General features: G+C 37.9%; 1 long non-coding RNA gene and 1 other non-coding gene across 2 annotated transcripts; both read left to right on the plus strand.

The window, feature by feature from the left end:
* The first annotated feature begins 856 nt into the window (after positions 1-856).
* LOC112419572 (small nucleolar RNA R71) lies at positions 857-963 on the plus strand. Its single transcript, XR_003009699.2, has one exon. It is a non-coding gene; the product is annotated as a small nucleolar RNA R71 (small nucleolar RNA).
* A 10,776-nt stretch (positions 964-11,739) lies between these two features.
* LOC112416418 (uncharacterized) lies at positions 11,740-12,310 on the plus strand. Its single transcript, XR_005642941.1, has 2 exons — positions 11,740-11,962; positions 12,154-12,310. It is a non-coding gene; the product is annotated as an uncharacterized lncRNA (long non-coding RNA).
* Positions 12,311-13,323: the final 1,013 nt, after the last annotated feature.

Consider the following 13,323-nt stretch of genomic DNA (forward strand, 5'->3'; position numbering starts at 1 on the left):
ACCTTTCTTACCAAAAATCCTAACACTCTCTCCCTTAATTCTTTTGGCTTTAGCAATGGTCTCTTCCAACTTACTACCCCCACAAGAAATGGTATTGACATGAGCTTTGGGGTTTGTTACGGATTGACCGGGAAATACTCCCGATGTTTGGGAAGAGGTGGCTACTTGTTGGGCCACTTGGGAGATTTGGGTCTCAAGCATTTTAGTGTGTGTGGCGATAGAATCAACCTTGGTAGTGAGTTTGGAGAGAGAGTCGTTCAGAAATCTCGTTTGGTTTTTCAGTTCTTGAAGTTGTTTATTTTGATTCATCATACAATTTTCCAACAAAATTTCCAAACTTGATTTCTGAGCCACCTTTTGGTTGTTTGTATAGCCAGGTGGTGCTCCTTGTCCATAGGAACCTTGAGGGTTTTTATAAAAGTTTTGATTTGGCCTCGTTCCTTGGTTGTATTGAGCATAGTTTAATTGCTCAATACTGTTAGCAGCACTACCTAGCTGACAATCAACACCAATATGACCAAATATACCACATATTTCACAAGGAGGAAATGTAGGAGAAGGTGTGACAGTATTAACATTAAGTTTTTCAAATTTTTGAGTTAAGGCATCAACCTTAGCAGCGAGGTGATCATAATCAGAGACCTCGTACATACCTGCCTCCTTTTTGGAGGGTGTAGAGGCGGTGATGGCTCTTTCGTTGGTCTATTGGTAGTGATTCTGAGCCATATCTTCAATCAATGAGTAAGCCTCCGTATAATTCTTGTTCATTAGTGCTCCACCTGCAGCTGCATAAACAGACATCTTAGTGGTATATGTTAGGCCATTATAAAAAGTGTGGACTATGAGCCACTTTTCCAAACCATGGTGGGGACAAAGTCTAAGCATTTCCTTGAAACGCTCCCACGCATCATAGAGAGACTCCCCATCTTTTTGGTTGAACCGCGTGATTTGGTCTCTTAGTTTGGCGGTTTTAGAAGAGGGAAAGAATCAGGCAAGGAATGCTCGCTTCATTTGATCCCATGAAGTGATGGAACCGACTTCTAGGGAATGGAACCAAGCGCTAGCTCTATCCCTTAAGGAAAAGGGAAAAAGATGAAGTCTTACGGCTTCTTGGTTCTCTTTTATAGTGCCACTGAGTCTAAGGAAGGAAGAAATATGGAGATTTGAATCCTCAGTGGGTGATCCAGAAAACTGATTTTGCTGCACCAAATTGAGTAGTGCAGGTTTGATCTCGAAGTTGTTACCCTCAACCGTTGGGTACACGATAATAGCTTGTGGCTCTTCCGTTGAAGGAGTAGCATACTCTTTGAGAGTGCGTTCAGCCATAGCAGTATTATTTTGTGCCTCTCTCTTTTTCTTATGCAAATATCTTTCGATCTCAGGAATAAATTCTCCGAGACTTTTACTTCTTCGCATAAGAAATCGAGAACCCAAGAAGTTAATGGTAATACAAAGAAAGAAGTAGAAGAAAAGAGGAAGAAGAAGGAGTTCTAATCACAAAAGAAAGAGTTCATTAAATTAGTTTACTCCCCGGCAACGGCGCCAAAAACTTGATGAGATAAAACCGCAAGTGCACAGTCTTACCGAAGTAGTATGAAAAGAGTATCGTTCCGACAGGGAGTAGTTTAATTCAATTAACCTTTGAAAATGATTAGAGGAGAAAAGAATTGTAAGTTGGGGTTTTCAAGCGTTTGAAAGATAATAATAAAAGGAGCCTTGGGATCGTTGGTTCATCTAAATGACAAGTCCTTCACAAACCAAACTAAAAGCTTATAACTTTATGTTAGACCTAATTTCTCAAGACAGTTTCTCTTATGTTCCTCTAGCAACCAAGCCTTTGTCGCTGACTTGATTACTATTAGATTTTGGTTCCTCTAACAACCAAGTCTATTTCGCTGACTTGATTATTATTAGTTCCCTTGAAATCGAAACTATATGTCTCAAAGATTGCAAAGACTATTTCGCTGCCTTTGCAATCCTTGTCTAAATTCACTTGTTCGAATATCAAAGCTCCACTTTCGTTTTATGAATTGATATTTGGAATAATGGATAAACAATTATCAAACCCTCCACTTTCGTTTCCACAGTTTGATAATGGTTGATCCATGTTAAAGCGGTGAATTTAGATAAGAAATTAGGGTTACATAAGATTAAGGCTTAGAGCTTGGTTTGATTAGGATTATATCATTTAGACTTATCCAACAATCCCAAGACAAGGATAAGTCTACTCACTCATGTTCATCGTAGACATGGGGGAGAAGAGAGAAAGCATAAAAGTAAATGACAAGAAAATAAAGGAACAGAAAAGAACTTTAATTAGAAAAGGAATTGTCACTTATTGAATTTCAAGTAAAGATGAATATTTGTGATGGATGGCTACTCTATTTATAGCATACATTCGACTTAAAATCTAAGCAATTACATTCGGACTAAAAATAGAGTAGCTTAAAATCTAAGCAAAAGCAGCAAAAGCGACTCTGGAGGGTGGCACGGTCGTGCCAATGATGGCATGGGCCGTGCCAAGCTTCTGACTTGGGGGAGACGTATTTTTGTCTCCGAATCTTCGTATTTTCGCATTCAATCAGCTCCAAGTCCCTTTCTTTTGTTCCAAGACTCAATCCATCAAATATTCATTCCTGAAATAAAATAAAATGCAATTTGTAGTAAACTATCCTAAAAAGGAAATAATACTAATATAAAATAAAATAAAATCTAATTAAAATTAAACTAAAAAGCATATAATAGTAAGCAATAAATGACTCATCATCCTGATTTTAATTTAACTTTAAATTTGACCATTATCATCTCACTACTGCATATGTCCCTTTTAGTAACACCACCTTGTAACACTCATTAAAAATGTAACTAATTGTAGTGTTTTTGTAACATTTGTTGGGCTTTGTTGCGTTTCGTGTTGCAACGTTTATTTATTTTTTTGTTACAAGGCTAAAACAAAGCAGAAAAAAAACAAAACAGATAAAAAGGAAAGAGGCTAGCGCCTCATAAAGAGGACTCCTAATTCATCCGTCCTAAGCAGAGGCAGCAGGTCCTCTGGAGGAGAAGAGTGGAGAGTCAATTCAACATCGCTCGATGCTCCAAGTTTAGCCATAAAGTCTGCACACTAATTTCCCTCTCTGAGTGAGTGATGAAGGTTGAAATTACGAGAAACCATGATGTCTTTGATATTTTGAATGAGAACAGCATAGACATGAAAATGATTTAAATCATCTTTGATCAGATTGACTGCAAGAAGGGAGTCTGAATAGCACGCCAATTCCTCACAATTTAAGTTGACCGCCAACCTTAACCCTTGATAAAGAGCTGTGAGCTCTGCAAACAGAATGTCCTGAGAATGACTGATGTAGCCCAAATAACCTGCTATGTATGTTCTTGTGTTGTCGCGAAAGACACCTCCAAACCCTGCGCGAATGGGAACACCGAGACAGCTGCCATCAACATTCAAAATAGTGCACCGACAGTTGTTATTGTTCCAACGGATCAGACTAGGTGAAGGAGCAGCGCCTTCAGCTTTATAGAAAGCATTAGTGATGGAATCTGCCAAATTGAAGATGTTATTACTGAGCTGGAATTTTGACATGGTTGTATTGCCTAGACACATGTTGTTACTGTGCCGCCAAATCCACCATAAACCAGCAAGAAAAACCGTTGAACGCGTGCATCTAGATCCTTCCCTCAACCAATCTGACATCGAAATGGAGGAGAAGAAAGGTTGGTAGGAGAAACCGATTTTGTTCCAAATTGCAGCAGAAAAATTACAGTCCCTTAAACAGTGAAATAAACTTTCTTCATGGACACCGCATCTAGAGCAAATTGTTGAATTTACCATGTTCCGGTGATGGAGCAATGATAAAGTGGGGACAACGTTGTGACAAGCCAACCAAATCAAGAATTTGAATTTTTCAGGTACTTTTAATCTCCAAATCCAGCACCATGAATCAGTAACTTGAGTATCAGGATTGTGATGAGAAATTAGCCAATCGTATCCGCTTTTAGTAGAGTAAATACCCTTTTTTTGATGAGGCCAAATATAAGCATCCATAAGAGATGGATTGAAATTTAACCGGGTGTTGTTGATGGTTTCTACTATGTCTGTGGGAAGGATGGTGTAGAGAGATTGAGAGTGCTGACCATTATTTGTGATAACATCATGAACAGTGAGGTGAATATCATGAATGTCCACAAATGGTACCTGAGTGCCAATAACACCAAGAGGACTCCAGTTGCTATACCAAAAAGAAGAGTTACCTGAACCTGCTCTCCAAATATAACCGGTTTTTAGGACTTTTTAGCACGGATTATAGAGGACCAAGAAAGAGAGCTATTGGGACGGGCTGAAGCGTTAAAAAGGAAATTAGAGCCACTAGAATAATTGCTGGAAAGAAGATTCACCCAAAGTTTATCCGTTTTTTGCACCATATTCCAAACTAACTTCCCTAGAAGGCAGATGTTCACTTCTCTAGCTGCTCTAATACCAAGACCCCCTGAATTCTTCGGACTAGCAATCTTTTTCCAATTAACAAGATGAACCCCTTTATTATTACTCCCTTTCCAAATAAAATTGCGAGTAGTTTGGTCAATGTTGTCGCAAATATTTTGAGGGAGCCAATTAATCTGCATGTAGTAAGTTGGAATGGAAGATAACACAGATGAAGCAAGAGTCAGCCTCCCTGCTTTGTTGAGAAGTTTCCCTTTCCAAGATGCCAACCTATTTTGTATTTTCTCAATAATGAATAGAAAATCACTTCTCTTTGACCACCCCTTAAGGATAGGGAAACCTAGGTATTTATCAAGAGAGGTAGTGCTGCGGATTCCTGAGATAGCGGTGAGCTTGCGAATTTCAGCTTGCGGAGTACCTGAAGAGAAGAAGGCTCTAGATTTTGATATATTTATTTTCAAACCTGAAGCTTTGCTGAACTTATCAAAAATCTCTGAAACAACCTTGAATTGGGAGCTTTTGGCTTTGATAAAAAGAAGTACGTCATCCGCAAAAAGGAGATGAGAAAGGTGTGGTCCTGTGTTATTGATTCTGATAGGTTCCCACTTCCCTTAACTGACAACATTGTTGATGGCTGCTGAGAGTTTTTCCATACACAAGATGAAGAGATAAGGTGAAAGAGGATCACCTTGTCGAAGACCATGAGTAGGTTTGAAATGCGGCAATTTGTTACCATTCCATAAAATAGAGAAAGTGGAAGAAGAAACACAGTGCATAATAAGTTTGATGGTAATGTCTGGGAATCCAAAATCATGCAGACAATTATGAAGAAAATCTCAGTTGACATTATCAAAAGCTTTTTCAAGGTCAAGCTTAAAAGCCACATAACCTTCTTTTTTTTTTATCTTCTCAAGAAATGAAAAATTTCCTGCAAAACAATTGAGTTGTCAGTAGTGCCCCTACCAGGCAGAAAACTGCTCTGATAAGGACCAATAATAATATTAAGGAGTGGTCTGAGACGGTTAACCAAGACTTTGGTGATAAGCTTGTAAACAACATTGCAAAGGCTGATGGGTCTAAAGTCTTTGTAGGTATTGGGAAGGTCGGTTTTAGGAATGAGAGCAACGAGGGTGTCAGAAATTCCAGGATCAAAGGCACCTGTTTGGAAAGCCGAATGCACCATATTGAAAATATCATCTCCAATAATGTGCCAGTATTGTTTGAAAAAAATGCATTGGAAACCATCCGGACCTGGTGCTTTGTAAGGTTTCATAGAGTTAAGGGCAGCAAGGACTTCTTTTTTGGTTACCGGCTTAGTTAGGGAAATGGCGCCTAGATCATCAATGAGAGGGTGGCTACCAAGGTTGAATTTATGGCTATGGTGAGGTTGGTTGCTGGTAAAGAAGTTTTTGAAATATTTGTGAGCTTCATCTTGAAGGATGTCACTATCTGTGGTCCAGATGCCATCGGGTAGTTGGAGGGTGTGAATTTTATTTTTTTTCCTACGGATAATGGTTTGGGTGTGGAAGAAAGAACTGTTTTTGTCACCAAATTTAACCCACATATCTCTTGATTTTTGGAACCAAAGCATCTCTTCTTGAAAAAGAATATGATTATATTCATGTTGAAGTTCTTTTTCTAGAAGAGTTTGTCTAACAGAATCCACTCGTTCAAGGTAATTTTGGATGCCTTTAAGCCTACTCTCCACATGCTTTTTTCTTTTAAAAATATTGCCAAAGACTTCATTATTAAAAGTAATAGAATTTTCTTTGACAATACTTAAAGCTTTGATAGTGTTATGATTAGAAGATTTCCAAGAATTTCTTACCAAGTTCTCATAATCTTTGTGGTCAATCCAGGCAGCTTCAAAGCGGAACGGTCTAGGGCCTCTAGCTAGAGGAAGGCCACCAAAGCGGAGAAGAAGAGGATTATGATCAGAGTACAATCTACAAAGCACCTCCACAAAGGCTTCCGGGAAAGAAATGCGCCAATCAACATTAGAAAGACCTCTATCAAGTTTTTTGGAAAGAATTCTAATACCATTATGATTGCGATGGCAAGTGAAACGACCACCAGTTGCTGTAATGTCAAGAAGATTGCATTTGTCCATGAAAGTTGCGAATTGAGCTGCTCTGTTGTGCTGGAAAATGCCCCCTCTTTGATCACTAGGTAGAAGAGTTTCATTAAAATCACCAATAAGCATCCAGGGTCCGATAATGGTGTGACTGGTAGTGGCTAGATAATTCCAAAAATTGGTCCGCATGGTGGGGTTAGGACTCGCGTAAACGCAAGTACAAGTGGTGATAACATTATTACGGTTTATGGTGAAGGTGATGGAGTACTGGTTAGAGTCTAGGACAGAAGAGGTATTGGTACTAGCAGTGTGCATCAAAAGCCAAATGCCTCCTGAGTGACCGTTGGCTTCAATAACATGAATAGGGGTGTAACCATTGTTAATCCAAAAAGAGGAAAGGTTAGCAAAAGGAGTGTGAGTTTCGAATATGGCAAAGTAAGTAGGACTATACTTCCTTATTAAATCTTTCAGCTGTCTTCTTGCATTATTATTGTGTGCCCCTATGATATTCCAAGAGAGGATTGAAGTATCTAAGAGAGCTTCCATAATAAATAATGAAAGATTGAATGTATGTCAGGAAAAAAACTAGGTGACCATATCCTCCTTGCAATCATTGGAGGCTTCATGGTGTCCTTCATTTGCTGTTAAATTCACTTGGATTGTCTCTGTGGTGGCCTGACCAATCATTGTATCATCATCCAATTGCTCAAGAATGAGCTCGTTATTACTGTTACTGTTATTCTCATGGGTTTGGAAGGTACTTGTATGAGAAGTGGCAGTTTTGTAATTAGTGCTTTGGTTGGGGTTATTTTGGTTCGGTTGGCTTATGTGTGGTGGGGCCAAATTATTTTTTGTTTGGTTTATATTGGTGGGGTCGGTTTCTATCACGTTGTTGTATGTGACCTTATCAATTGGCATATTGAAAACTTGGTTCACATTCTTTGGTGGGGACAATATACTTTTAGTAGGTGACATAATGATTTTCTCATCACCAGCATCATCATGACGTCGGCGCTTTAGGTCATAGGTATTTTTGTTTGTTTTCTTTATTTGGTCACCTTTTGGCCTAGGTGGCATGTCACTATGTGGTGGATCGGTTTTGGATTTTTGGGCCATGCTAGACAAGATATTAAACCTATTTTTATTAGTGGTGGTTTTTGATGTTGGTGGGGTAGGGTTGTTCACAGGTTTTTTCTTTCTAGTAACTAAAAGCCAATCACCAAGAAGCTCATTATTGGCGTCATTATTACCAATTATTGGCATTAAATCAGCTTGAAGATTGGATGAAGATACGTTACCTTTCTCTTGACCGGTGCTAGGGGAGGGTTGACTGGCCGTTGACTTTTGCTGGGTGGGTTGTTAACTCGTGGGTTCCGTTGCCGACGCCGTATTTTTGGTGTTGGATTGACAGTTCCGACCTATGTGTCCGTAGCATCCACAATTTGTGAAAATTAGGTGAAGACCTTCATACTGGACTTTGTACCAATGACAGTTCACCCATATCTTTCCCACCACTGGTACCGTAAGATCAACTTCTACACAGACTCTAGCAAATCTTCCTCTCTCGACCTTCAGGGTATTGGTGTCAACTTTGATTGGGCGTCCAATTGCTGAAGCCATTGCTAGGAGGAAACTTTCGTCATAGTATACCAAATTTAGACCGAGAAAGCGAACCCAAACAACGGTATGGTCAATTTTTGCATTAGGCGAAGCAAATTCCGGCGACCAATGATAAACTGCGAGGCAATGATCGTAGATTAACCACGGGCCACCAGTAATGATTTTTTCCTTATCAGCGGCTTGATCAAGCTTTACCATGTAGAAACCTTTGTCGTTATCCATAATGTCAAAGCCACCTTGTAGTTTCCATACTTTTTGGAGCCTTTCCTTCATGGTATTGTAGCCAAGATTTTTCCCTAGAAGCTTCACCACTAATGCATCTTTCTAGGGGGTGCAGAGTTCTTGAAAAGTTGAAGGTTCCAAATACACTTTTGGTAAGAGACGGTTTCCATTTTCTAATTCTATTCGGACAAGTTTCTTCTCAATCATATCTTCTTTTTCACGAACAAGGATCTCTTGACTCCCTCTCATGAGTTTTTCGCGGAAGGAAGGTTTTGGAGGCGGTGGTTTATCAATGTCGGGTGGTTTTTTGGACGGTGGCTGCTGGTGGTTAGTATGGGCAGCGAAAACAAAATCAGCGCTCATTGTAACAGCCCGATTTTTTAGCTAGATTTATTTTAATTATTTTTATTATGTGTTTGTGTGTGATTATTTGTGCTTGTGTGTAATTAATTGTCATCGGGTGCATTTACGTGGGTTTTCGTATTAGAAGGGTATTTTGGTAATTTTGTGAGGATGGGTAAAATTATAATTTTAGTGGAATTGCTTTTAGTAATTAGTGATAATGGTTATTTCATTAAGTTACTAGAGAAAGTCGAGATTTTACCGTTAGTGAAATTTTACCGTTATTAATTAAAATATCGTTTGGAGTGTAGTAATATTTTTGGTTTGAATAGAAACGGGTTAAGCCCACTAGAAACTAAGTTAAGCCCATTAGTAGAGATAACACTAGGGTAGTGTTAGAAGAACCAAATCATTTTCATTTCACAAAACATTTCTAGAGAGAGAAAGTGGGAAGAGAAGATAAAGGTTTGGAGAGAAGAACTTGAAGAATCCATTGGGAAAGCTTAGGAGCTAAATTGAAGCCTAGGTTTGGTCTAATCTTCATCTAAGGTAAGGGGGTTAGTCTTTATCATAATCATGTTCATTCTTTGCAATTTTTCATGATTTGGATGAAATGGGTTGAAATGAATGAATGGATAATTGTTGCTAAATTCGTGCTCCAACTTTGATGATATGTTTGTATGCATGAATTGATAATAATTGTATGATTGTTGGTTAAATTACATGTTTGAATATGTGAAAATGAAAAGTTATGAAAATTGTGCAAAATGGATGAATTTGACATGTTGTTGTTGAATTATGATGGAGGGTATGATTATATGTTATGATTGTAGTTGATTGATGATGTTGATCTCATTTCATGACTTGGGTATGATTTATGTTGAGATGTTGTTGAGAATTATGTTGAATTTGAAGAGATGAATTGTGGTTGTTTGAGAACTTATTGTTTTGAGAAAAATTACTTTAAACAATTTCATAACTTGTACAAATGCCCCGAAACGAGCGAGTTTGGTGTGTTAGAGCCTCGGGTTATGCCTCGGATCACTTTTGATGATTGAGGATTTTAAACGTTCGATTTTTGATCGAAATTGGCGAAAACCCGCGGCCGAGACACGCGAAAACGCGCGTTTACGGAGCGTTGCGCCTGTAGTAGAGCGCTGGGCGCTGCACCTCTAGCGCCAGGCGCCCATGGCAGGACAACGGGAACGTTGTTCCGTGTCCGGGTGCTTGGGGGTAGTCGTGCAGGGGTCCTAGGCGATCGTTTTGAAGTGTTCTTTTGTTGTTTTCACCTACTTTTCTACTGGAACACATTTGGCTTTGTCGAAACTTTAATTTTCTAAATGGTTTGAAACTTGAGTTTGTGTCGTTTCGGTTTTTCGGAAATTGTTGGAACTTGGTCTTGGTGAACAAAAGGAGTTGCAAGCTTAGTCTACAGTTCTTATGGGCTTAGGCAATGCTTGTAAGGTTCGTACAATGTCTTAATCATGTCAAAATTGATTTTCGGGGGGGAATGTGGAATGTTTAAACTTGGGATTTTCTCATACGAACTTAGGCTAACCTTTGAACTAATGATCGATAGTTCGTAAGTGGCCTATGCTCATACTTATATGATTGATTAAGATTGAATTGTAGGATTTCAAACTTGAATAAGTTGCCTAGCTTTGAAAATTATCAATGTTGGCCGTTTACCACATGATTTGGATTTTTTGTCGGAAATGTTTCTTTAGCAAATTGTTTTGTGAGTTATTGAGATTATTCTTGTATGACTAAGTGAAGTTGTATGAAGGAGTGATTATATTTTGGATATGATGTTTATCATGAGATGTTGTTTTTCCCTATTACTTGGAATATGAGAATGCTTGAAATGGTGAAACTATATGATATAGTTAATGTTGCATGATATTGTTGATTATTGATAATTATGTTGAAGTGTGATGGTGAATACTATGATTTAATTGTGTATGGGCATGTTTTCTTGATAATGCAATGTTGTGGAGATAATCAATATAATTGGGTGTTGTCCTATATATTGAGTTTGAAATGGTGATTGTTGTCGCATTATCGAGTCCTTACACATGTCCATGCATCATAGTCGTTGTTGCTGTAAAAGGGATGACTCTTTTACTTCGAGATTATTGTAAGGCAGAGGTGAGCCTTACATGCGATGTTGACTTGTCCATCGGAGGTGACGACCTTGTTGAGATTTGGTACCGCATGCATTTATGTGTCCATAAGTGCATATCATAGCATGAGTCCTATGTGAATTATGTGATTGGTGATGAATTGAGATGAATGAATGTTGATAATGATTGTCTATGAATGATGTTGTGAATGAATATTTATGATTGGATAATTATTCATGTGATTGATATATGTGGATATGAACTAGCAAGTTGTGATATAAGTATTTGTGCATGACTATTATTATTCAAGTACATGATATTATTGAATTTGATTATTATCTGGATTATGATAATGTAATGCTTACCCCCAGTGGTTTTAACCGTCTACTTGCCTGTATGGGTGAGTAGACGTTGTGCAGGAGTAGTCTCGGTGAGTCTTTGCTTGGGATATCGGGAGCTTCCTCCGATATCGGTGTCGTGTCGGCTCTGATCTAGGCTTGTCGTGTCGGTCTAGATTAGGTTGTTTATATTTTCGTTTGGATTATTATTTTGTTGATGACTACCCGATGTTTGGGTTTTGAGATTTATCTTTTGGATATGATTTATTTGCTCATGGCATGTATATATTTGATCACTCTGATTTATATTCCGCTGTAACTGTTGAGGTTTACATACATGTCTATCGGTTTTTGAATTTTGAATAAGACGTAATCTCTATTTCTTGAATAAATGTATTATTCGCATGTTTAATTGCTTTAATAGAAATAGGAGCGTTACACTCATCATTCAAAATCTTTAAATATTTTACTTGAGTGTTTTTTTAGAAGATTTTTTAACTAGTTTGTTAGTACTATATAAAAAACTCAATAATAAATTTACTTTACAAAATATTAGAAACCCATTCTTGTTACTTTCCTCGTATTCCAACGTTTGTCTCTCTCTCTCGTCACTCCAATCAACTTCACCACCGTATCTCTCTCACTTCGCCGCCATATCTCTCACGTTGCAGTCGTATCACAACCTTGCGCCTCTCATCTCGCCGCTGCATCTCTCACCTCGCCGCCGTATCTCTCCCTCTCGCAGATTCTGGCATCTTCGTCGCCGTATCTCTCATGATTCAGTCAGGTAGATTCCATCACATATCTATCTAACACCATTCATTCTAGCCCATCATGTTGTTGTATTTAGGGTTCTGATTTCCCTCTGTTTCATTCTTAAATGCTTGATTAATTGGATTTTAGGGGAAAATAGGAAAAATGATAATAAATCTGGATCAGTTTATGTCTTATTCTATCTTTCTCCATCCTCAATTGCAGGTATAAGTGTTTGATTTTGTTATATGTTTCTGATATATATGCCAAGTTGATGATTATGTATGCTAAATGTGGGTGTTTGGAGAAAGACACATAAAGTATTTGATGAAATGCTTGTGAGGGATTTGTTTACTTGGTCTGCTTGTGAGGGATTTGTTTACTTGGTCTGTTTACTTGGTCTGCCATAACCCCGGTGATGATTGGGTTGATTTGATTAAGGTTATCTTGTCCATGAAAAAGAATTGTTCATTACGGTAATAAAACAAATATAAATCTACAAGATTAAAAGAAAAAATAATAAATTACAATAACAGATATACCTCTTAAAATAATAATTTATAGTAGTTCGCTCTTTCTCGTCCTCTCTAGAGCCACGTCTACTCTTCTTGATGAAGTACACATTCACCAAGGTCATCCACTAAGTAACAAATGTTGATTACAATGTGTTTACAAGAGTTTCTTGAAATTAAACCTAATTCTTCAACCCCTATGCAAACACTCCCCCAAACTTCAAATAACCTTTGAATTTGGTGGTCCTTGAATCTTCGAATCCTTGATTACCCGTGCACCCCTTCGAACTCTTCACTCAAGTCTTTGATGCTACGTCCGGTAAATGAATCCCCTTCGACTTCAAGAACGGTTAGAAAGACCCCGAAGACCTTTGGAGGTGGAATGAGATTATTCACTTCACTTTGGAAACTTGATTAAGCCTAACCAATTTTCTTGAAAGGAACAACTTACAATCCCTACTAGCACCCTAGCAAATTAATGTGACTCAAAGAACAAAGTGATTCTAAGAAAAAGTGTTTAATCTTGTAGAATTTATGTGCAATGAGTTTTTGAGACCTAGAGAGAATAGTTGCAAATGATTCAATAGTTTGGGTGTTATGAGGAAGTTTATATATATATAGAAAAGGGTGGCAAGAGCAAAATAGTTGAATCTAGTTTGCTGGTCTTAAATAGTTGGTGTCTTTATCATTATTTGTTATACTTATTTTTTACACGATTGAATAATTATAATTTCAAGTTAGATGTTAAGTTGAATCCAGTATATGCATGAAAGAAATCATGGAGTTTGAAAGAAACTAAAGATAAGAGTATACGGTATGGAGATCAATTGACCAAAAAAATAGAATTTTTTTTTGAACGGAAAAATTTATTAAGTTTATCTGA

This window comes from Medicago truncatula, chromosome 7, assembly GCF_003473485.1.
Source record: "Medicago truncatula cultivar Jemalong A17 chromosome 7, MtrunA17r5.0-ANR, whole genome shotgun sequence".
Lineage (NCBI taxonomy): Eukaryota > Viridiplantae > Streptophyta > Magnoliopsida > Fabales > Fabaceae > Medicago > Medicago truncatula.